Source organism: Acinonyx jubatus, chromosome A2 (assembly GCF_027475565.1).
Source record: "Acinonyx jubatus isolate Ajub_Pintada_27869175 chromosome A2, VMU_Ajub_asm_v1.0, whole genome shotgun sequence".
NCBI classification, from domain to species: Eukaryota; Metazoa; Chordata; class Mammalia; order Carnivora; family Felidae; genus Acinonyx; species Acinonyx jubatus.
Window position 1 is genome coordinate 119,360,501 of NC_069383.1, and position 26,618 is coordinate 119,387,118.

Below are 26,618 nucleotides of genomic sequence, written 5' to 3' on the forward strand. Positions count from 1 at the left end.
TCAGCACAGAGCCAGATGCAGGGCGCAAACTCACAAATTGCAAGATCATGACCTGAGCAAAAGTCAGATGCTCAACCAACTAAGCCATCCAGGCGCCCAAAAATGGGTTAACGATTTTAATGTAAGACCTGAAACCATAAAACTCCTAGAAGAAAATATAGGTGGTAAGCTCTTTGATGTTGTTGTGGATGATTTGAATTGGCACCAAAAGCAAGGGCAACACAAGCAAAAAAAAAAAAAAAAACAAGTGGGACTGCCACAAAGTAAAAATTTCTGCACAGCAAAGGAAATCATCAAAAAAGTAAGGCAACCTACTGAATGGGAGAAAATTTTTGCACATATTTTATCTGATAAGGATTAATATCCAAAATATATAAAGCACTCACAATTCAACAGCAAAGAAAGAAATATTTCTATTTACAAATAAGCAGAGACTCTGAGTAGACATTTTTCCAAAGAAGACAACAGATGGCCAACAGACAAATGAAAGATGATCAACATCACTAATCATCAGAGAAATGCAAATCAAAACCATAGTGAGATGTTATCTCATACCTGTTGGAATGGCTATTATCAAAAAGGCAAGACATCAGGTTCACAAGGATGTAAGGAAAAGGGAAACTTTGTGCACTTTGGTAAGAATGTAAGTCAGCAAAGTCACTATGGAAAAGAGTATGGAGGTTCCTCAAAATATTAAAAACTGAACTACTAAATGACCCAGAAATTGTACTTCTAGATATTTATTGGAAGAAAACAAAAACACCTACTTGAAAAGGTATATGCAACTCCATGTTCACTACAGCATTGTTTATAATAGCCAAGTCATGGAAACAACCTACATGTCCATCAATCGATGAGCAATAAAAGAAAATGTGAGACATATTCACACACAAGAATATTACTCAGCCATAAAAAAGTGAAATCTTGTCATTTGTGACAACTAGAAAGAACTTGAGGACATTTTGCTAAGTGGAATGAGTCAGACAGAAAAAGATAAATATCTTATGATTTTACTTATATGTGGAATTTAAACACACAAACACCCACAACAACAACAACAACAACAACAACCTCCAACCTTCTGACTATAGAACAGAGAGGTGATTGCTTGAGTTAGGAGATTGGGAGGTGGGTAAATGGGGCAAGGGTATAAAAAGTAATAAACTTTCAGTTATAAAGTATATAATCCATGGGGATGTAATATACAGCATGGTGACTACAGTTAAGAATACTGTATTACATATTTTAAAGCAACCAAGAGAGTGGATCTTGAAAATTCTCATCACAAAACAACTGTAATCATGGTGACGGATGTTAACTGGATTTATTATGGTAGTCAATTTACTGTATACACAAATATTGAATCATTACGCTGCACACCTGAAACTCAAATAATGTTTTGTCAATTATACCTAAATTAAAAAACAAAACCAAAAAACAACAGAATGTATAATAAATGATAGTATATTTATGCAATAGAATACTATACATAGTGGTAAAAATGAAGTAAAACTAACTACAACCAAATGAATAAATCACACAACATGATACAGAGTGAAAGAAGCAGATATGAAAAGAGTGAATACTATCTGGTTCCATTATGAAATTTCAAAAAAATAGGTGAAACCAATGTATGGAGGTGGAACTCAGGACAGAACAAAGTTAATGGCTAGAGAAGGTACATGGAAGCTTCTGGATGCTGGTGACATATTGTCCCTTGATCTAGGGGCTGGCTATATTGTATGTAATTCTAAGGTTTCATTATAACTCAACTGTTAATTCACAGCAAATTTGTTCATTGCTTTGTATGTATGTTATTCTATAGCAGAAAGTTTTTACTGACAAAGTTAAAATGTCTAAGACACTGTGCTGGGTGCAGTGTGGGGAGACAAAAATAATTAGGCATGCATTCTCTGGCTTTTAGATTGTTAGACAAACAGTTAAGACATGTACATCTGGAAACAAAACTAACAGCATGGACTATAAGTGATAAGTGACCATAGCTAACAGGGGTGTGCTGGAGATGCTTCTTTGTGCTGATTTGTAAACATGCCTTGCTGACTCTGCGTTCAGTGATATCAAATCAGTAGCTTCAAATCAGCTACAATGGAAATATTTATACCACAGAAATTGGCAAATGCTGCACATCAGGGCATTTCCCCCAGACAGCTGGTTGTTAAACATTTACCAGCACACCACTAGCTACGGAAACCAAAAGTATTAGTGAAATTAGAAAAGGCAGCATCTTAGCCTGTCTGAGCCCCAACATAGCCCAATGACAAAGGGTATAAGCCTTTTTAAAAACTTGTAAAACCAGCATTTTTCACAAGGTAAGAGAAACAGGAGTGCTCACAAACTCTTAGGTCTGGGATACATCACCCTACTGCCCTCCAGTGGTAAATAAAATCTTGTATGCTTTTCTGGAGACCGTTCAAGCCAACAATTCCCAGGTACAGTTTGATTTAGTTTATGATGCTTGTAGCTGAATGCCATTGATTCCATAAATTCTGGAAATTACAGAGAGAAAGAATTGATAGGTCATATTAGTATACAAAGCATCAAAATATCTCTTGTTGGAATATGCAAGGATTGGAAACAAAGCATCATCCAGCAAATAAAGGAGTCCATCTATCAGATGCTGATGCAAGTGGTATGGCAGAAAACTAGTCTAGCCCAGCATGCTTTTTACAAATTTACAAGAAATCTTGTGGAATTTCAGAAATCCTACAACCTTGTAAATAATACATCTTGCTCTGTGAGAATAATATAGTGAATAATACATTAGTCACAGAGGATCTGAAATCCAGAACAAAGAATGAGACTGGGGAGAATTTAGGGTGACGGAACCATGTGCTCAAGGCAATGCAGTATTACTAACATTAACACTGCTAACCTAATATACTTGAAGAAGAAAGAGCAGGAAGCGGAGGAAGAGGAAGAGAGAAAGAAGAGGAAGAAACAGGAGGAAAAGGAGGGAAGTGGAAGGAACAGCTTTAATTCCTTAGAATTAAAACAGGAACTATTGCTGTTTTGGAATTACGCATGAAAAATTAAAGTTAATTAAAATTAAACATGTTGGGAAGCATGTAACCCATAGACATGAGGATATTAAACTAGCCAGGAACATCAATTTACTGATCTTCATGGTGCCTGGAAAAGTTAGGGAAAGCAATCTACAGCCTGCCTCTGAGTACTTTAACCAGCTTCAGTTCTCAAATGTTTCTGGACATCCAAGCCCCAGTGCCTAACTCAACCACAACCTGGCATTCCTTTTACTATTCTAGGTACACTGGATTTTAGAAGATATTGCATCAGTTTTGTTTTAACGGACAAGAAACCAAGCCAGAAAAAAAAAAAAAAATGTTGCTGTGGTTTCTGTATTCAACCACAGAGAGGGAAACATTCCCAGCCTGCATTTGTAGATATCTAAGTAGGCATAATGGATTATAATAGGTATCCTTCCAGACTTCCCGGAATACTTTATTTGACTGCTGCCTACAGACTTGGGATCTGTCCACCCAAATGGCGTGTGACCCAGGTCAGGCCCATCACAGCACACCTTTAATCTGAATAAAATGGCTGATTAAGGAGTGAGGCTTGTCACCAAAATAGAGATAGTTCGAATTCCTTCCTTGAGCTGATAAACAGATATTCTAGATATATCTAGATATATCTAGAATATATTCTAGATATATCTAGATATATCTCATCTAGAAGCCCCAAAATAGCAGAAAGAGGCAAGAAATGAAGAAAGTGATAGAGCCCCAATGACAGCATTTGAGCTTCGAAATCTAGCCATATCAGGAGATAAAATGACCCACAGACTTCTGAGTTGCATGAGCTGATTGTCTTTTTAACGTTTGCTTGTGTGTGTATGTGTGTGTCTTAGGTGCAAGAGAACAAACCTAACACTAGAGACAGAGGGTTCACATTACAGACGTTCATATTAGAGGTGTCAAAACATCTATTTTATCTGGATACTGTCTTATCAGGAGTGAGTCTGGGGAAAAGAAATGGATTACCAAGGGGTAAAGTATAATAAGCCATGAAAAACCCCAGGTAAACGTACAAAGCAAAAGCCCAAGCCCACTTACAATGAAACATCCATCACTCTTGGGAAAAAGGTAAGCAGATTTCTTTTTGGTTTATCAATTCCATTTGTACAGATCAGGATACCAAGTCCTCTCAAAGTTAAACATCATTCAAACTATTGATTCCCCTAAATAAAGATGGTTATTATTACTACCTAGTACTTAAAAGCCCTAATACTTTACTTACAGTAACTTATTTTTTTTCACAGCGAATGTCTTTGTATTTTTACTATTTGTAGAAAACTGGCATTTAGATTTCAAAATGTATGATGTTACAAAATTACCAGCAGCAGTCTTAAGCATTTCAACAATGCTTATGAACTCCACTTTGCTGACACAAACAAGGCTATTATTCCAAGTTCAAAAAGCAGGACTTGTCCCAGGAGGATGTTACACGTCCTGTAGATACTCAGGCCATCTTGCTGAGGACCGTGACCGTGTCTTCTTCCATCTCCTCTTCACCATCATCAGTGGGGCCTGATCTGCGTTCCCTGCCAGGTATCTGACCAGACTGCAGCAAGCCCTTCAGCCACTCTACTTCAGCCAGAGTTGACGCATTTGCTATAACATTCTTGACGGCTTCTACATCCCCTGGAGACGGCCCACCTTTCTTTTTGTCAGTCGGCAAACCCGCACCTGGGTTGAAAGTTTTGCTTCTCCTGGCAATATCCTTTGCAAGTTGTGCACCCCGTTTGCCCTTGAACATTTTCTCTGCTTCCTGACGCTCTTTCAGTTTCACCTTCTGGAAACCCAGTACTCTGACTTGCGGAACTTTACAAATTACATACAGTCTGTAATGCTTCTTATCTGTTACAGGATTTCTTAGGATGCTTAGGTAAGTCAGTGATTTGAGAGATGCCAAGGGGTCCAGATCACCCAGTTCCACGAGACTGTTGTTGGTGAGAATGAGCTCTGTCAGGCAGGGTAGAGCCTGATCAAGTCCCTCACCTATATGGCAGATTCTATTGTTGTTCACTAATAATGTTTTCAGTCTTCTCAACAAAGGAAAACCATCCAGTTTCCTGATTTCATTGTAGAAAAATCAATAGCATCAAACTGGTCTAAGGTGGCACCTAGATTTTCAATGACAGGAATTTTATACCCCCGGAGGTCCAGCTCGCGGTCCCGCACAGCGTTGGTATACTGCACCGCCTGCTCCATCAGCTCCGCCGTCAGTTTCACCATCCTGACGCCTCCCGCTGCCGGTGCCGCGGCCCAGCGGCTGCTTCCTGCCGCCTCTGGCCCGCCAGATTTCCCAGCGTCCTACAGTGACTTAAATAATCGTTGAAACTACCCCGTATAGTAGGTTCTACAGCTAGTAAGTGATAAAGCTAGGATTTGCACCTGGTTGTTCCAGTTCTCAAGACCATGCCCTTCATCAGTAGGCTATCTGTGGCCTCTCAGAAAGCACAGGAGATGGTAATTTTGGGATTTGAACGCAAAGATATAGGATTCCAACTTTCTGCTACCCTACTTTGCCCTGAAAAGATAATGCCTATGCAGTCCAAAGCCAGGAATGGGCACTCTTCCCTCTTCTCTCTGTTCTATGATGTGTATACATCTCTTCAACATACACTGACAATATTATTGGTCTTACACCATTAGCTTGTTTCTACTAGGACTGAATGTTACCACAGAACTGTAAGTTTATGTCAACTGTATAGACTACAACCTCCTGATTTCAACCAACATCATTCTTCAGACAACCTCACATTCAGGCAAGGTCTTCACCTGACCACCAGTGCTGTGTATCTATGCCAGCCTGTCAACAGAGTCATAGACTAAAATGCCACATGTCTAAGCCCAAATATGCTCTTCTTTCTAAGCCCCCATTTCTGTAAAATGGGATAATACAGTATCATAATCTGGTTCTCAACCTTATACTCCTTCATTCTTTCATTTATTTCTTTGTTCTTCTCTCTCCTTTATTTCCACGTCAAATATCAATCCCTGCTTCTTCTATATGTTCTAGACAATTCCATTCCAGTTGCCTCCACACCAACCCAAACCTCCATCTCATCCATGGAATGTTTCAAGAACTGCCCAATCCCCTATCTCATCTAAAATAGTTTCATTTATTCACATATTCACCTAATATTCACATTTCTACTATGTGCAAGACTCTATGCAAGGTAAGCACCAAAGAACATAGTCTCCTTGACCTCAATAATCTTCCCAAAATAACACCTATAAATTGTAAGTGCCACCAAAGCTCCTCATTACCTGTAGAAATGAATACCTAACTTATCCTTCATTCAAGGCCTTCTGATACTCAACCCCAACCTAACTCACCACCCCTATTTCCCAGTATTTCCCTTCATGTGCTCTTTGCTTCATAAAACTTATGACCATCAAACCAACAGCTAGCACTGGCTCCTGGTTTTTGGAATGTCCCCACCACAACCACCTGATGACCAACACACTGAAAATAAGTGTTGCCTTTTATATTATTTTATAATGTGAAAAAACATGCCCTGCACAATTAGATATTCATCAATTCTTTCATGATTATTTATGGATCAGTTCTATGGACTCTATCATTATCCAGGACAAATGTTCACTCAACAATTTTATACTTGCAGAGTTCTTTAGAAAAGGTGGGTCTTGGGGCACCTGGGTCACTCAGTCAGTTAAGCATCCAACCTCAGCCCAGGTCATGGTCTCATGTTTCATGAGTTCAAACTCCCCACTGGGCTCTCTGCTTTCAGCACAGAGCCTGATTTGGATCCTCTGGATCCTCTGTCCGTCCCCCTCACCTCCTGCCCCTCCCCTGCTGGATATCTCTCTCTCTCTCTAAACAAACAAACAAACAAACTTTAAAAAAAGAAAGAAAAGATGAATCTTTACAATCCACTCTGCCAGGCATTTCCCCAGAATTTTGTCATTTGCATCTGTAGAGTGGTAGAAAGGGACAAAAGGAATATGAACAGCATGTATTAATGATTTCTAAGAGATATCAATAGACTGTGATCTGGAAGCTGCTGAGACTGCCTCCTGCTTGGTATTTTAATTAATCAGTTCAACTAAATAAAATCTGGTACAGACATTCTACAAACAGAACTCAAGACTAGTATCCCCATCACATCTGGGCATCAGAGACACAGCCAGCAGAGGAACACCATCTGCAGTAACTGCAGTTTTCTCTAGCTTTATGTTGGCCAGTCACCAAGGAATCAACAGGGAAAGAACTGCCATTAGATCCTCAAGGTCTAAGGCATGTGGTCCATGGTCTCCCCCAAAATTATTTAATACGACCTTCCCATAAAACATAAGACTTTCAATTTCCCCTTCCCAAAAGGTAACCTTTATGGATACAGGTTATTTTTCTCAAATGTGATAGCTTCTAGAAGTCAAATAAAATAGTTCTGCATGTGGCCTTAGAAACCACCATTAGCCTCTGTATACAAAGGTAGTAATAATGTAAATCACATGAAAAGAAATACGCTACCAAGACCTAGTAATTACATGATCAAGAAAGTTGCCTGCAAATTTGTAAGGCATTCCCAAATATAGATTCAGTCCAGAATTAACAATAACCACATCGTGGCTATTTATAATGAAGGGTTATGAGATTTATAATGAAGAGTTTACCAAAATGGCAGCCCAAATGTCAAACAGAGTCATCAGATTTGGAAGAAAAAAGATAGGTAGTATCTCACTGTGTTTTCAAACTTTTAAAACCTTGATATGACCAATCCAGAAAGATGGAACTTAGCTTGGACTCACTTGAATATTAAATTGAGGTGCTATTCTACTGCAGCAAACACTAATGCTTTACTTCCCCACCTTGCGTTGTACTGATTTTGCTAGGAAAAATAAAAAGCTCAATGTTTGTGAATAAATCCCATAGATTTAAAAAACATTGGAAAGTATGTCACAGAAATCCTTGCCATTTATGAATTCACACTCCACTGTGAGACCATGGTTTTCTTAAATAGAATAGGAAATAGATGAGAAGATGTTGGAAATATTAATGAATAGAGTGCTGTGCATTCTGTTGGATTTCTCAAACTCTATTTTGAAGTAAAGACAATAATGCTTTCAATTTTATTCTGGGCTTAAATATCCTGCATCTCTAGGTCTCCCAACAGTGCTTTGTGTGACTGTAAAAACAAGCAGAGGACTACACTTTCAGGTCAGTAATGTTGCCTGGGAAACTATCTACCTACCATTCCAATATGTCTGCCTCTGATAGAGCAGGCAATTCTGCATGTATGCCATTTTCCCCCACAACAAAATAGAGCTGGAAAAGTGCCCTCAAAGTTTTTACAGTTACAAAGTCCTGTAGAAAAGATGGGATTTTTACAATCCATACAGATTCCCTATTAGGTATTTTCCCTGAAGCCTATAGGGTAGCTTATCTGTAGAGCAGACGCCAAGGAGAAAGAAACATGAACATCAAGGGCTGGTGACTTCTCAAAGACCCCAAGATACTGTCATCCAGAAGCTGCTGAGCCTGTACTTTTACTGGGGTTCTAACCCAGCTATTCAACCAAATGGAATTAAAAAGAAATCCTTCTGAAGTGACAAAAAATGACAGGAAATTCTCTTGTCCTTTCTCCCCACTTAGTAACAGAAGAATTTTAATATGGAATAATCTTTTCCTTTGTGCTCTTTTCCCAGAGGGTTTCAAACACATCAGAGACACCACCGGGTAATTCTGACTTTTCAAACTTGCAGTCTCACTTCTCTCACTCAGGTTGACTTTTTTCATTCGCCCTTTCTGGATGATAGAAGCCTGCTTCAGTCATTTTTCACCACATAGGTCTGCTCTTCCTACTTGACTTGGGAGAGCTAATGGAGCAGTTAAAAATAAAAATAGAATTCTCAGAGCACCTGAATCTGAGTCCCAGCTCTATCACTTCCTAGCTGTGGATCAAAGACATTTGTCTGTATCTCCCCATCTATAAAATGAGGCTATCTACTCTGGTCTCACAAATTTGTGCAGAGGCTCACATAAGACTACGTGAATATATGGTATCACTTAAATGCAAACCTTTAACTATACCTGTTTATTTCTATTTTAATGTGTGGAGATAAGTCTTGGGTATTAAAGAAAAAATGAGAGGCTCGGTGTCAAATGAATGGGGCAAGGAACAAACTTTTTTTTAATTAAAAAAAATTTTTTTAATGTTTATTCATTTTTTTACAGATGGAGCATGAATGGAGGAGGAGCAGGGACAGAGAGACACAAAATCTGAAGCAGGCTCCAGGTCTAAGCTGTCAGCACAGAGCCCAATGCGGGGCTCGAACTCCCAAACTGCGAGATCATGACCTGAGCCGAAGTTGGACCCTCAACCAACTCAGCCACCTAGGCACCACATTTAATTTTTAAATTTTTTTAATGTTTATTTTTAAGAGAGAGAGACAGAGAGAGAGAGCACAAGCAGAGGAGGGGCAGAGAGAGAGGGAGACACAGAATCTGAAGTGCACTCCAGGCTCTGAGCTATCAGCACAGAACCCAACACAGGATTTGAACCCTCAAACCATGAGATCATGACCTGAGATGAAGTCAAACGCTCAACCGACTGAGCTACCCAGGTGCCCCAGGAACAAACCTTTTATTAAACAATTTTAATATCATTTTATTTAATGCTCTTCATAACTCTGTAAGATTTCTTTCTTTTATTTTCTTTTATATTACTTTCCTCAAGTAATATAACTAATGCGTAGAAAAATAAGGAGTTGAACCCAGGTCTATCTCAAGGCCCAAGGCCATGTATTCCTTTTCGAGAGAAAGAAGGACCAGTTGGACTTAAAACAATTCCAACAACATTATAGCATCAGCCAGACTGGCAGGTTAGTAGATGGATCCATGAGAAATGCTTTAGTGATAAATGAAAGAAAGCCAAATCCCAAATGGTTGAGTACAAAGGGAGATTATTTTTTATACAGGTGTTCTGTTTCAAAGGGGCTCATGCACCCCAATGTCTATAGCAGCACTATAGATAATAGTCAAATTATGGAAAGAGCCCAAATGTCCATTGACAGATGAATGGATAAAGAAGATGTGCTGTGTATACACACACATGCACGCACATACACAATCGACTATTACTCGTCAATCAAAAAGGATGAAATCTTGCAACTACGTGGATGGAACTAGAGGGTATTATGCTAAACGAAATTAGTCAAAGACAACTATCTTAATGATTTCACTCACATGTCAAATTAAGATACAAAACAGATGAACCTAAGAGAAAGGAAGCAAAAATAATATAACAAGGAAAGGGGTTGTAGGTGGGAGGATGAGCTAAATGGGTAAGGGGCATTAAGGAAGACACTTGATGATTTGAGCACTGGGTGTTATACATAGGGGATGAATCACTAGAATCTACTCCTGAAATCATTATTGCATTATATGCTAACTTGGATGTAAATTAAAAATAAATACATAAATAAAAACATAAATAAATAATAAAAATTTTAAAATTTTAGTATCACAGCCTTAGATTGCTAGAAGTAGTAATCAAAACCAAAAGAAAAAGAAGATTCAGCCAAATTTCCTTATCCCATTCTAACCCCCCCCCCAAATGCAAAATGAAACTGATGTATGAGATCCCATACATCTTTAATTTCTGAAGAGAAAGACTTTCCTGAGGATGAATGGTCATCTATAGACTTCTACTAACCTCCTGTCTTTTTCAATTTCTGGAATTTTATCTTGTTTCATTTTTTACACATACTACCTCCTCAGCCTCCTCTTTATGTAAAAGTGTACCACCCCTAGTCTAAGAACTTTGGAGTTTGGACTAGAAACAAGAGACAAGTGACAGGAAACACAGAATATTTGTAGTGGCTGCTTCTTCACCCTGCTCAGAATTCCCCCTTGGAACCAATGCTATTCCCTATGGTAATCCAGGGACTACTAGGAGGCTAGCATCCAAGATGAGGGATCTAATCCTCACCCCATGAGGCATAAGGGCTAATTCACCTGACCACACCATCAGAGGGCCAGTGCCCATATTTCCCTACTACTAGCCTAGAGAACATGCCCTACCACAAACGGTTCCTTTAGCAACACTTTCCTCATTTAAGCAGGCCTGGACTACCTTGGGTATAAGATTGATACTTAGGAATTTATGTCTGCCCAATATTAGTATTGTGACCACTGTGTGTTAGCCTAAGTTGGGGGGTGGGAAGAAAAGAGGGGGGGGAGAGAAAGAAGTCTACCCAAGGTAAAATTCTAGGATATGTAATCCACAGCACTCCCTCAAGGGCAATATTCTCAATAATCTAGTATGCCACAAACCTCTTTGAGAATGTTCTGAAAACTAGGGACTTCAGAGAAAAGGCTGCATACACAAAACAGTGGTGTATAATGTAAAGGTTATTATGGACCCTAGTTAGCAAACCCAGAGATTCTGGATCCCAGGTTACCAACTTCTGTTCTAGCCTACTAGTGAGCATACCCTAGGGCTTAAGAGTAGTGACAGAGGGGAACTAGTCCCTGCCTATGCTTAAACATAGAGGAAGAAAATGTATGTCTTACCTGGGAATGATTTGCTCCCCAGGTTATCAGTGATGTCTGGTTATAGTGTTATCATCAAGATTAGGGTAATGCTATTGGCATGTAGTGGGAGAATCCAGGGATGGAGCTAAACATCCTGCATTACAGAGAAAGAGCCCACTGTGGCAAAGAATCATCGAGCTCAAAATGTCAACAGTACTAAAGGTTGAGAAACTAAAGGTTGAGAAAGGAAGAGACAGAAACACAGATGAATGGCAATGTGTTTTAAAAAGCCATGCTATAAATTTAATCTGGGGTATGATAAGACCACTGCAGAGGATACTTAGTCCGGGCCTGGAAAAGGAACTTGGAAATCCTTCTCTTGTTACTGTTGTGGTTGAAGGAGGCTGTCCTGCTTGGGGTGTGCCACTGATTTGCATACATCAAACTCTCTGTCCATGCTTCCTGCCAAACATCCACTTAATCTAACTTCAGCCAAATTTCCAAATAAATGATGGTCACTACAGATAAAAAAAAAAAAAATCTAGTTTTGCAATTCACAAGGAGGGCCATTCGTTGGCACAAGCTATTGTTTTAAAACACAAGTAAAGGGGCTCCTGGGTGGCGCAGTTGGTTAAGCATCCAACTTCAGCCAGGTCACGATCTTGCGGTCCGTGAGTTCGAGCCCCGCGTCAGGCTCTGGGCTGATGGCTCGGAGCCTGGAGCCTGTTTCCGATTCTGTGTCTCCCTCTCTCTCTGCCCCTCCCCCGTTCATGCTCTGTCTCTCTCTGTCCCAAAAATAAATAAAAACGCTGAAAAAAAAATTTAAAAAAAAAACACAAGTAAATTTAGCAATCCTCTATTTTCCCGTTTCTAGAAGACCTTGTTTAAGTCATTGTACTCCTTATGTCTCAGTTTCTTTGTTCCCATAGCCTGGACTATGTCCCTACTGTGCTAGGAGTGGCAGCCTAAAAAAGTGGTTAGGATTATGGACTCTGGGGCCAAAATGCTAAGTCAAATCCCAGCTCTGCCACTCATGAGGTGTGTGGCCTATAACACATTATTCAGGCTCTCTGTACCTCATTCCCTTCATCTATGGAATAGGGATAATAATGGCAGCTACCTCATGGAGATGTGAGGATTTAAAAAATTCTACATGTAAAGCACTTAGATTATTAGAATATCATTATTATTGTCATCATTAACATCTCAAAGTTATATGGAGAATAATATTAGATTTAGTCGTACCTAAACAAAAGAGAAGGAGATTTTATTAGCTATTTGCCATCCAAATGGTAAGGCATCCACTTTTAAATACATGTGTTTTTAACCTAAATTTGAATCAACACGTTTGCTGATTATCGTCTTTTATGTTTGTCGAAAGTTAGCTCATATGTCAATATTATTTTAGAAGTACCCAGATCCTTCTGTTCTAAATTGGGGGAGAGGGAAATTTATATTTGCCATTAAAATGCCAAAGTGGCAACACAACATTATGGTATCTGTTCACAAAGGTTTGAATGAATAAAAGTCATTCCCAATGTTGTCTTTAGTAATTCAGTATTTTATTCTTCAAATTATTTCAATGGTTCCTTGCTGCCCAGAGCAGAGAATCCACATGCCTTGGTCAAGCATTCTGCCATCTGGCCCAAACATATCGCTCACCAGCCCCCTGTCTGAAACATTTCCCAGCAAACTCTAAACCTAATGTTTACTCTCTCTTCCACCACTGTTGATCCCAAAAGTCCAATGCACTCATATCCCTACCTTCTTAAATGTGATCCACCTTCCTGTCAAATAGCCCCTCTGCCATGAAGCCTACTCATAATATTCAACCTCCTCCTTCCCAAACTAGACAACATCTTTTCTTCTTTTGAATTCCCACAATCTTTGATTTACACCTTGCAGGTGCTTCTAAACCAGTGAACCCACACACCCTGCACAGGGTATTGGATACAGACGTTTCCATCTGAAGTGTGGAAATGATTTTTGTAATACCCACACTCTTACAATATAAAGAACTAGGAGGAGGAGGAAATCAATTCTGATTTTGTGATCTGAGGTTTGTGAGTCGAAGCAATTCCCTCTGGTTTAATCAATGACTGAATTACACTGTTCATTTCAGTAACTAAGCACACAAATCCTATCCTCTGGAAATCAGGAATATTCAAAGTAAAATTTTGCTGGCGGTCTCAGAGTCATGGAGTCAGAATTGGCAGATGTAGAAAATCATCAAGTCTTTTCAATTATTTACATTAATTGTTGTCATCCGCAGACCTGGGATCTTCATGGCCCAAAAAAGTAAAATATTAGCACCTGGACTACATGCCCTCACCATTTCTGTTTTTGGCTGGGCTTTCTCAAGCCTATGTCATTGCCTATTCTGTCTTTCATTTCTCCCATTACTTAGCTTAAATATGAGTTGCTCTGAAAGATCACTGGTAATTCTGATAAAATATAGTCCTGTTACTTTTCTTTTCTTTAAAAGGAGCATGATAATTGCCAACTGCAACGAACGGAGCTGAAAATAACTCCCCAGGCAGTTGTGCATTAGGAATTAGATTAAAATGAGCCCAATTTATTTTTAAATGACCTGGTAATTTGTAGGAAAGATTTAAGCCGCTTAAATTTTCATCAGTGGAAAACTGGGAGGCTCAGGAAAACCAACCGTTGGTCACTGGGGTGTGAGAATGGACCCTTTTCCCAGAAGCCAGAGAGGCAGTGTTGATGAATTATTTCAAGATTTACGTTCAAAAAGCAACAGGAGAGAAGAAAAACTTAATTTAACATGAATTTAATCTGCTTTCAAAGTCTAAAATAAAGTGAGTTCAATGTCAGCTCACAATTACAAGTGCCAAGATCTGTACTTAGAACTAATTTTCCAAGTACAACTAATTAGGATTTGAAATCAAAGCCCTAGGAATAGTTTTTGAGGCTCCTCTTCTGCTCACTCTTAAAGCATGAAGGATTCTGTTCTCAGCTCAGAGACTGAGTATGGGGTATGTCATATATTTTATTTCAGTACAAATGTAAAAATCTTCTAGCCTTGTCCTTAAAATTCAAGATATATTAGTGATTTTCTTGATATACATGACTGCTAATTTTCCTCCTCTCACTGTTTATTATCAACCACTTCTCCATGGATTAAGTGTGTGTGTGTGTGTGTGTATATATGTGTGTATAGAAAGATGGACGCATATATAGATACCTACAGACAGATGTGTGTATATATGTATATATGCATATATATGTATATATATGTATATATGCATATTTCATACATCTAAAATCAAAAGAAATAGTTTGTTGGTCACTGATATGTCACTTAAGTCTCTGAATCATCCAGTTTGGGGAGAGAAATGTTAATAAAATATTTTAAAAAGAAAACAAATTTCCATAATGGCATAAATTACACAGAAACAAAAGACATAAAAAGGTGCAAAAATATAGAACCTCAAACATTTATTTACTGGTGCTGAAAATATAGCAGGCTTGAGTGAGGCACAGAAAACTTTCAAAAGATGAGCACAGCACAGATGTCTTCCATTTGCTTTTGTTTTCTACACCAGAAACACTTTCTCTCCTCAACCCTGCTCTCTCAGAGTGGTTGACATATGGGTAGTGGGTTCATGGACAACCATACACTCCAGTTTCTGGATGGGCTTGACCAGTTGAGAACCTCAGCAGCAGACCAGAGACAAGAAGTGAATTCCCCTGGCTCATTCCTCAGCATTACAGCTCCACTCTTTAGCCCCATGTTCCTTCAGTGTCTCTTGCAGTTTCCTTACACTCTTCGCAAACCTATGTAATTGGTTTCTCTTCAAACACACCTTCATCCAACTATCCTAATCAAAGCGGCCATCTGTTTCCCTCCTACAAACTGACTGATACAGGTGACATTGGTACCTTCACGACCTTCACAATCTACTCAATGAACAGGGGCAGTTTTCATGTAACTCTACAGCCACCATTAAGCGGACATAAAGACATATATGATGAAGAGGAGGAAGGAGTCACTTTAAGATCTAGAAAGGTTTCATAAAGACCATGGCATTTGAGATGGACTTTCAAGGACCAGCAGGAAAGACTGGTGGAGACAGGGTGATCACATAATATGAAGGGAAGATGAGGCCCAAGCCTGAAAGGCATCAAAGCAATGGCAGTTTTGAGGTTTTTAGTTGAAAATCAATTATGCCCAAGATAGAAGAGACAAAACTGAGAAAAATAAAAATAAAAAAGCCTGGAAAGTGAAACTAGATCAAGCTTTAGAAGACTTTGAACTTCTGGTTAAACAGTTCTTACAAACAATATTTTGTGGAATATAAAAACTTACTGAGAACTTTTATGCAAAAAGGATATGCTAGCAAAGTATTACCTTATGTGAGTGTTTAATAAATATTCATCCCAGCAGAACATAAATTCCATCAGACTGGGGGCCATGTCTGTTTTGTTCCCCTAGTACAGAGCCAGGCACATATTACATACTCAATTGACAGGTGATGAATGAATGAATGAATGAATGAATGCTTGAATAAAGATATCTTATTTAAAGCAGTCTTTCATAGAAACTAGGGAAATTAAAATGGAAGATAGAACTTAGACTAAGCTGTGATCAATGAGAATTAGAGGGAGGATAAGAATGGGAAAGACAATCCAAGATATCCTGGTTGCAACCACATCTATGGAACACCTCTGTTAAGTATGGCCAGCTTTCTATTACTACATAGGCAGCATTCAGATACAATCAAAGTTCCAAGGTTCAACACTTAAGAGACATGTGGAAAATAAATACAGATCATACCCTGCAACAACTAGTTATAGAAATAAATATAAATTTCATGAAGGAGAAAATATACAACACCATAGTTAATTATGCACTAAACTATCAAGATTGTCTTTAAGGGCTATAAACATTCAGGAAAAAAAAAGATCACATCAAAGAGAGGTGAATGAATTTGGGAAGGCTAAAACTGCAGACTAAAAAATTAAAACTATGCCGATGAACCAGTTTCCCAAAGCTTACTCAGGCACTGGTGAGCCTACGTGAATTTTTACAGGATGGCAAGTGATAATGAGTTCTATGTGCATTATGATACAAAGTATTTTTGAAAATGTTTGTTTTTAAAAAGTGGAATATTTGATAAGGATTTGTTTATTATAGCAATGAGGTGAAAATGTGACAAAGATACTTAAGTTTGGGAAGCATGGGTAAAAGGCAGAGTGGCAAATACCTTTTGCAAAGAGAACCCCATTTACAATTAGGAAAAAAGGGGTTTAACCATCTGGTTTGGTGATCCTAAGGGTTCATATTCATCAGAAGAGGAAATGAAGTGTACATGGAAGGGTAGAATTCTGAAACACAGATAACCACCTAAAGACCCTCAAAAAACTTATCCAATAAAACTTTCCTATGGCTCAAGAATTATTGTTGCTTTTGCCACAATCAGGTTACTATGTATATTTTTAAAGTAGAGCTAATAGTTGAACCTGGATGGAACTAGCGGGTTTTAGGCTAAGCGAAATAACTCAGATAAAGACAGATATCATAAGATATCACTCATATGTGGAATTTGAGAAACTCAACAGATGAACATAGGGAAAGAGAAGGAAAAATAGTATAAAAACAGAGAGGGAGGCAAATGCTAAGAGACTGTTAAATAGAGAACAACCTGAGGGCTGCTGCAGGAAAGTAAGTGGGGAGATGGGTTAAATGAGTGATGGGCATTAAGGAGGGAACTTGTTGGGATGAGCACTGGATATCATATGCAAGAGACGAATCACTGGGTTCTACTCCTGAAGCCAAGACTACACTGTATGTTCACTAACTTGAATCTAAACGAAAAATAGTAAAAAAAAATAAAGTACTACAGCTAATAAACAATTCAGTATCAGGTCACCTAAGTGTTACACTCTTTGAATCAGTAATTTCTCTCAAAATTATTTACTATAAGGAAAAAAATCACCGGAACAAAAATAATCAATAATTATGGGGTTCCTGGATGGCACAGGTGGCTGAAGGTCGACTTTTGATTTCTGCTCAAGTCATGATCTCACAGTCATGAGATTAAGCCCCACATTGGGCTCTGGACTGGGCATGGAGCCTGCTTATGATTCTCTCTCCCTCTGCCCCTACCCAATTCGCGCATGCACTCACATGCTGTCTCTGTGAAGAAAAGAATCAGAATTAAGATAACGACAATGCTTTTGATAGCAAGCATAATTTTGTGTTTTGCCTTGGTTTCAATTAACCATGACCAACAAATATGACCTCAAATACTTTTGAAAACAAAATGCTTTGTAAAGTTTGTACCTTTGTAGATTAAAAAAAATTTTAATAGGAATTTATAAAAACACACCAGTGGTTAATATAAAAAACAGACATTGTTTTATTAAAAGAACAAAATTAATGGTGATTTTTCCACTTTGTTTCAAATTTGATTAAAAACAGTAAAAATAGTAACTCCACAGTGGAGAATGCAACCTCTGTGCCAGGTGATGCACTATGTGTTTTACATAAATTATTTAATTTAATCACAAGGGCCATCCTGTAAGGCTGGTATTACAATTGTTATTGACGGCAGAGAATTTAGGGTTTTGACAAATCAAGCAAATTGCTTAGAATGTAGCAACTTCAAAGCCACACAACTACAAATGATTAGATTCCAAGTCTACATGATTCCATATTGGTCACTGATTTTCAAAACTGTGTTTTAACACTGTGTGTGTGTGTCTGGATATATGTGTTTAAAAATGAATGGAAGGGGTGCCTGGGTGGCTCAGTCAGTTAAGCCTCCGACTTCAGCTCAGGTCATGATCTCGCGGTCCATGGGTTTGAGCCCAGCGTCAGGCTCTGTGCTGACAGCTCAGAGCCTGGAGCCTGTTTCAGATTCTGTGTTTCCCCCTCTCTCTCTCTCTCTGACCCTCCCCCGTTCATGCTCTGTCTCTCTCTGTAGCAAAAATAAATAAATGTATGTATAAATAAATAAATAAATAAATAAATAAATAAATAAATAAATAAAATAAAAATGAATGGAAATTTCAGAGTCCAAATTAAAATAGAATAATAGATCCATTTTCTACTGACAGCCAACTAGAACCTGGGAAGGAGGAACAAAGCACAACTATCCCAGCATTCTCTGGGGGAGGGAAATGTCAAGCATCCAAAACAGCTTAGTTAAAAACATTTATTTAAGCCAAAACACTCAATGTTTATCTTTTTTCACTTCTATTCCCTCCATAATTCTCTACAAAAGAAATCTCCTTTCACGAACTAATCTCCACCAAAACAATTAAGCTGATAGCAGAAGAAGAACTCTTAGTGTAATTTATATCTGCTGAGATAGTAATGTATCCTTTCCTTATCATGATTTTCTCCCAGGCAAAATGAAGCAAGTACAACACATTTTGAAGTCATTCCACAGATCAAATCACTCAGAGATATGATATAATTAGTTTTATGACAGTAAACATTTAATTAAATTAAGGAGGAACAATTATGTTAAAAAGGATGAAAACATCAAAAATTAACATACCGTTGACATTAATATGCCAAAATGAGAATGTGATTATGGATACAAATATTTAAATTGATAGAATTCTCAGGAAGAATAAAATGTGCCATTGTGAGCATTTTATTCTGAATGTAGAAACATAGTATCTTTTTAAGTTACAAGCCTGGGAAAAGTATATATTCCCCATAGTTTCTGTGAACCATTTTACAAGACAAATTTAAGAAGAGAACATCTACAACCTGAACCAAGGATGATTTTCTTGGTACATTTTTTACCCATAAAACTCTATCTTTCTGAATTTTTGACATTACATGCTCTTGAATAATAGAATCAATGTTCTTAGATCCAGTTTTAGCACAATAAAATCCATTTCTCACACTGGATGAATTAATGTCTACAGAGGACAATTTTACCAACTATAACCAAAACAAGTTTATGTTACCAACTATTGAGAAGTACTAATGAGTTAATAGAGACCTAATAACACAGACACTGAACATTAATCATAAAGTGATGTAATACTGAAGCAAAAGTGGAATGAATCAGAGAGACAGAAAAACTTTACCAATGTCTTTTGTTTTTAAGCCCAAGTTTTGACATAATCTCTTCCAAGGGAAGCAACTTGACAGGTCTAAGACTGATATAAAGGCCTTTATTGTGTTTTTTCTATTTATCTCAACTAATTGCCTTAGACTCTCTCTAAGATTTTTTTCTTGCTTATTATTATTGAGTGGTCAATTGACATGAACCCAGCTAAATAGCCCCTATCTCCATAAAACAAACATAAAGAATTTTAGGATAAATACTAAATCAAACAAAAAAATTAGAGAGGCTATTGCAGAGCAAGGCCTACAATAATATCAAATAATAATTCTATTAATAAAATAACAATAGGGGAATAGTGAAAATATTTTCTAAAGAATTTCCTTAAGAAGAAGCCAAAAGGGCGGAAAAGCATGGAAGTTTTTTTTGTGTCTCGCATCTATGAAATACAACCAGATCAACACTAAACAATCCTGCACATCTGGAAAACTGATCTGAGTATTAACACAACAATCTGCACAACCTGAACCATAGAACCTAGCAGGTACGTGGCAGAGAGAGGTAAACTACGGGAGAGAGAAGCCGTAGTGGGCAGGGAGCTGTTTTTGTTTGCAGAGATAGGACTGAGATCGGGGGGAGAATACAGGAAAAGCACCCCCCAAAAAGCAGCTGGAGAGAAAGTGGAAAAGTGGAAACAGCTGTAGGGACTGAAGTAAAAAGGAAGAAAGGAGAAAGGAGAGGGTTTAAATTCCATTAAGACTCTACAAATAGGGGTTGCACAGAGTCTGAAATGCAGCAGCTCGATACCTGGTGGTGCTCTGGTGGGAAGAGCAAATCCCCAGGAGGAGAGTGATGTCCGGAGGCCTCATGGTCTTCAGGCCACATGGGGAGAGGCAGTTCCCCTGCTGGGAGGACACGTGGTGGAGGCTGTGTGGCTCCCCCAAAGGCAAAGGCCCCAGTGGACCCAGGAGAACAACCACATTTGCTGGTGCTGGAACAATGCCTTCAATGAAAATGAAATGATGGAAGTGAAATAGAATTTGAAAAAAAATTGCACAAAAGTAAAAAATATAGTAGAAAAAATTAAAGAAAAATATTTTTAATAAAATTTGAAAATAAAAAGTTTTCTCTTTCTGTATTCAAGAAAAAGAAAAGAAATGAAAAAGAGAATAAAGAAAAAAAAGGAAAAAACAAAATTTAATAGATGGACCAGTGAATGGACTGAAATATGATTAAAATTACTTAATTTTCCCCTAGAAGTCAAACTATGAAGTGCTTTATAGTACATAAACTAAGAAGGCGGAAAGACGTGTGTTCCTGAAGAGGGAGGTTGGCCCAGTTGGGCGGGGCTTAGTGTAATGGCTATATTCTCCACTATATGGCGCTGCTTAGCTTACTGGGGTGGATTGTTGTGGCGCTTGTAGGTGTGTATGCACATGTGCGGAAGCAGTGAAAATGGCATCACCCAACTACCCAGTCTCTAGTATCAGAACTCTGTTCTCCCTGATCAGCAACTGAGCACTTGTCCTTTGTCTTCCGCTTCCATACACTCCCCACTTTTACACTGTCCTTGACCAAGCCCCAGGCCGCACCTCCCTCCTGAGTTTTATCTCAGATGCGGGTGTTTTTCCTGACCCCTTACTTCTGAGGGACTGCGGCTTTGACCTGTTCTGCCCCTCTGCAGGAGGGTCTCACCATGCAAAGGCCAGGTGCCAGCTGCACCCAGGAACGTTTCATTTTCTGGAAGAAAGGGACAAATTCCTAGAAACATATAAACTACCAAACTCAAACAGGAAGAAGTAGAAAATTTGAACAAACCCGTAACCAGTAAAGGAATTGAATTAGTACACTAGCAACAGAAATGATGAAATGCTTAGAAATGAATTCAACAAAAAATATATCAAACTGATATGACAAAAACTTTTTAATGCAGGCACTCCCATTCATTGCTGGTGGAACCACAAATTGATACCACATGAAGGGGGTGAGCCGACAATACCAATCTAAATTCCAAATCCATATACCCTTTGAACTACCAGTTCCACTTCTAGAATTTTATCCTATAGATACACTTGAACATGTAGGAAATTATGCAAGCTAAAATTCATTTGTTGCATCATTGTTGTAAGGCTGTGGATTAAGAGAAACCTGTTCAATCATAGGAGAATGGTTAGTTTAGAGTAGTTCATATGAGGCAGTAATATGCAGCTGTATGCATATGACAAAACTTTCTATACACTGATAAAATGTCCAAAATATTATTTAGGTTAAGAAGCAAAATGTGCAGGGGTGCCTGGGTGGCTTAGTCGGTTAAGCGTCCGACTTCAGCTCAGGTCATGATCTCACAGTTTGTGGGTTCGAACCCTGTGTCGGGCTCAGTGCTGTCAGTTCGGAGCCTGGAGCCTGCTTCGGATTCTGTGTCTCCCTCTCTCTCCGTCCGTCCCCTGCTCACACTCTGTCTCTGTCTCTCAAAAAATGAATAAATATTAAAAAAAAAATTTTAAAGAGGCAAAATGTACAGAAGTTTATCAAATATCTTTTGTATATAAAAAAAAAAATGAGGGGATCCTGGGTGGTTCAGTCCCTTGAGCTTATGACTTCAGTTTGGGCTATGATCCCACAGTTCATGAGTTTGAGCCTCATATGGGGCTCTCTGCTATCAGCACAGAGACTGCTTCAGATTCTCTGTTCCCCCCTCTCTCTTCCTACCTGATCTCTCTCTCACTATCTCTCTCAAAAAAACAATGAATAATCTTTAAAAAAAGGGAAAAATGAAAATAAAATCTTTTTGTTACAGAAAAATTCATTAAAAACCTCTTTAAGAATGCCTAAGAAACAATATGAGTGTGGAACACCCGTGTGAACTAACCACAGGAAGGCAAACCTGGAGAGGAATCTATACATGGTAACCTTGCAGATGACTTATTAATCACACACACATTAATCACACTAGTTACATAGTTCATATGTTGTTTGTATTTTAAAATGTGGCTAGCAGCATTATAAATTCTATTACCATTCTAGTAGTCAAGATCAGGTAGGTTATACTGTTGTACCTAACCCTAAATTTCAGTGACTTCTCATAACAGGTTTATTCCTCCCCACACTCCATGACCGTAATGGGTCAACTGGGGTTCTGTTCTACATGGTTCTTTATCCAGGATCCAGGTTGACAGAGAAACACTGTCAGTCCCCATGCAGAAGAAAAAATGTATCCTGGAGGTTCTCACACTGGCCATTAAATTCTCCATCCCAGAATTAGTAGGTCACTTCTGCTCATAACCATTGACTAGAACTTGTCATAACCCCCACAAAGCACAGAGAGGGCTGTAAGGAGAGCAGGAACACCTTCCAGTAAGCTGTAGTAATGACGACCATGACCATCTTAGAGAACAACTTTACAACGTGTCCTAAAAACAAAGAACATTTGAAATCCATAGATTATGAGCTGGAAATTACATTTCTGAGAACCTAGTCTTAAGGAAATATCCCCCAGTGTTAATAAATAAATGGCTAGAAATAGTCACCTCTGGACCTAACACCAAGATTGAGAGAACTGCTCCTTATCCCTTCCTGAGTCAGCTCAACACCCCCCAACTACTACTCCTCTGCCCCCCCCCCACACACACACAAAGTTATAAATGAGCTGTAAACAAAAAAGCAAGCAAGCCCCAATGGAAGTGGAGTAGTTTGCCTTTAATGCCTGAGGCATTGGTCAGCTTTCTTATGCATTCCAATTATGAAATGTGAGTTGAAAATCCTCTACAATGAAGTAATATATGATGTTCATATCAATGGTTCATCTCCGGCTCCTGGGAAAGGAGCTATGCCATAATTTTAACCTAAGTTCATTTTAATTTCAGTAGCAACAAAGGTCTTCATTTAGTCAGGTCTTCACTAACAATGGAAAGTAGATAATTACAGCAGATGAAAAGATACTGAAGATTTTTTTTTTAAAAAAAGGAGCCTAATCTCACTGTAATTATAGAAATATGCATATATTTCAAGAGAAAGGTCATTTAGCTAATTTGAGGTAAAGTTGCACTTACTATACTTTTTAAAGCCACTATAATGGGTGGCTTTTAAGTACTTACACCCTACAATCCGACAGGCCCAGGTTTGAATCCTAGTTTTGTTCTTTAATCACTGTTTGAGTTTGGACAAATCAATTAACATGTCTAGATTTCCGTCTTCTCAACTAAAAGGAACATGAGGGGTATGTGTACACATCTCATGATGCCATCATAAAGATTAAATGAGATAGAAGATGCCTAGCATTTATTAATGGGCACATGATTATTGCCAAGTAAATGTTCTATGTCTTTTTTCCTGTAGCTTTTATCTGTGTTTTTATGTTCTAATAAGTCCTGTCACAATCATCATGTCATTTTTAATATTTAAACCTGAGAACCTCCACATAAGAGAATGATAAGGACATACACCTATCTTTCAGGCAAAGGAAAATATGACAAGTACAAGTGGAGCAACAAAGGGTGCCCCTGACAGATCAGAGAGTTACTACATTCAGTTGTGAGGAGACTGGCAAATATGCATGGAAGCAGCAATATTTACATAGGTCAGGAAGAATGGGTAATATTTCCAAGGTCAAGGCAACCTAAGAACAAAGAGATGATTTCGGGTGGAAGGATCATTATTACAAAAGCCTCACCAAAAGTATGCATTCAGAACAGCAGCAATGCAGCCTGAAGACATGTTCAGGAGTAGTGGGAAGGCACACTGGCAAGATTGGGGGTAAAGGGAGGGTCAGGACTGAGGAGACACCCGAATGCCAGGACAGAAGACTGCATATCATTGGATAAATCCAAGTGGGAAAGCAGATTGGATCTAGGTTGACATGTTTAGTCCAATAACATTCCAGGACAAGAAGATTAAAAATGAAAAGGTAAAGAGGAAAAATGCGATATGCGATGTGAATACACATCAAACAAAGTGTGTTTGGCAGAAGGAAAGACCAAGAAGCCTGGACAAGAAGAACAGAGAATTCTTATTGGAGGATGGACTGATAGGTCGGTGAAGATGGTGATGAGGATGACAATGACAAGGACGACACCAATGACAACAGCAGCTACCATTTAATGAGCACCTGCCACAGATCAGACACTATGCTAAGTGCTTGCATATGTTTTTAATTTAATTCTCAGAAAATGCTAAAGATTTCTTCTCATTTCACCATGAAGATTTCATGATGAAAGTCAGGTCCAAAGAAGTTAAATGTTTAACCCAGAATCTCCCAGCAGGGAAAGGGTAGAGTCAAAATCCAGCTCAGCTGATTTCAGCTGAAATCCAGCTCTGACTGTGCTGGCTCTATGGCACCTCATTTACTGGAGAGAGGATTGCATGCAAGATACAACTATTCCCTGGATCTATTTTCAGGGCATAAGAACCCACACCTCTTGTTTATTTGGACTTAGCTCTTGCAGCTTTAGATTTGCTTCAATCAACCCAACTATAAACTCCTTAAAGGTGGCTATGCATTCCTTGTTTCATCTTTGCATCCCTAAACAGTACACTACATACTGTTGACTTATATTTATTCATTTATTCCACAAATATTTACTGACTGCTTCCAATGAACCAGGCCCTGTGTTAGACACTACTGTTAAAAAATAACCAAGTAGGGTGCACCTGGGTGGCTCAGTTGGTTAAGCGTCTGACTTCAGCTCAGGTCATGATCTCACAGTTCGTGGGTTCAAGCCCTGCATTGGGCTCTGTGCTGACAGCTCAGAGTCTGGAACCTGCTTTGGATTCCCTGTTTCCCTCTCTCTCTGCTCCTCTCCTGCTCACACTCTGTCTCTCTCTCTCAAAAATAAAATAAACATTTAAAAAATTTTAAAAATAATAATAAGAACTCACAGGAATCCAAAAATGAAGGTCATTATTATGTAAAGATTATAGGTTTGTGGGCATTTTTTAAATTATCCTTTCAGTTTTGTGTACATTTGAAATTTTCCATAATAGAAAGTATTTTAAAAAGAAAGGAAGAACAGATTCCACTGTAAGTATTCTTGCCAAGATTACCAATGGATTCCTTATTGCTAAACATAATGAATACTGCTCTGTCCTCATTTTCCTTGAAGCTGTCTCCCTGGACACTAGAATTGACAGAGAAGGCAAATCAGAGAGATAGGAGGAAACCATGGGTTAAGGAACCCACACATTCTGTTTTCTATCTACCTCTCTAGCTGCTGTTTCTCAGCTACCTTCCGACTTCCCCTTTTCTTTTTTCCCCTCTTTTAAATGCGGAAGTCATGCATGCCTTCATTCCTGTACTCGTTTTTTTCTTATCTGGCTCATTTTTCTGTGTTCCCATCCTCTCCCCATTCTTTCAGTATTATTCATATGGTGAAATCTTCCCAGTCTGTATTACCAGACCAGATCTTGCCCCTGAACATCAAACAGGAATCCAATGTCTAGGGGGTATATATTCTTGGATATTCCACAGGCAATTCAAAGCTAAAATGTCACAGTTACGGTCTTCATCTTCTTCCTCACCAAGCCCCCTACTCATAACTGCTGCTCATGCTTTGTTATCTAACTCAGAAACAGCAATACAGGCACCCAAAAGCATCCAGCAGAGAATGACCCCACCAACAACCTTGCCTCCTAAGAATCTGCTTAATTTACCCATGTCATTTCTCTGTTTAGTAAACAACAGAAAGATAGATGAATGGAACTCAAGACATGTTCTCAGAGGATTCATCCCAGAGAACAAAACAGAATTGAATGTTGTTTCAAATATTTCATTATACCCAAAACTGACTGAAAATGTTTTCCTTGAAAACACTGAGTACAAATCTAGCTTATGACTGCAAGCCTGTTACTACTAGCACTGTATTAAAATAAAATTGTTAGAGCTCAACCATTATGTTTTATTTGAACATTTATTCAAAGACTTAATAGTTTTAATTTTGTGCTAGAGGTAAAAAAAATAAAGTCTGTTATTTTGAGATGCTACCTCTTCAACACTGCAAGCTCTCAGTAGTGAACTCATCCTCAAATGTA

The 26,618-nt window shown here is 38.5% G+C and overlaps 1 pseudogene; it reads right to left on the reverse strand.

Moving 5' to 3' along the window:
- Window positions 1-4,284: 4,284 nt before the first annotated feature.
- On the reverse strand, window positions 4,285-6,114 carry LOC106978943 (U2 small nuclear ribonucleoprotein A'-like; annotated as a pseudogene).
- Window positions 6,115-26,618: the final 20,504 nt, after the last annotated feature.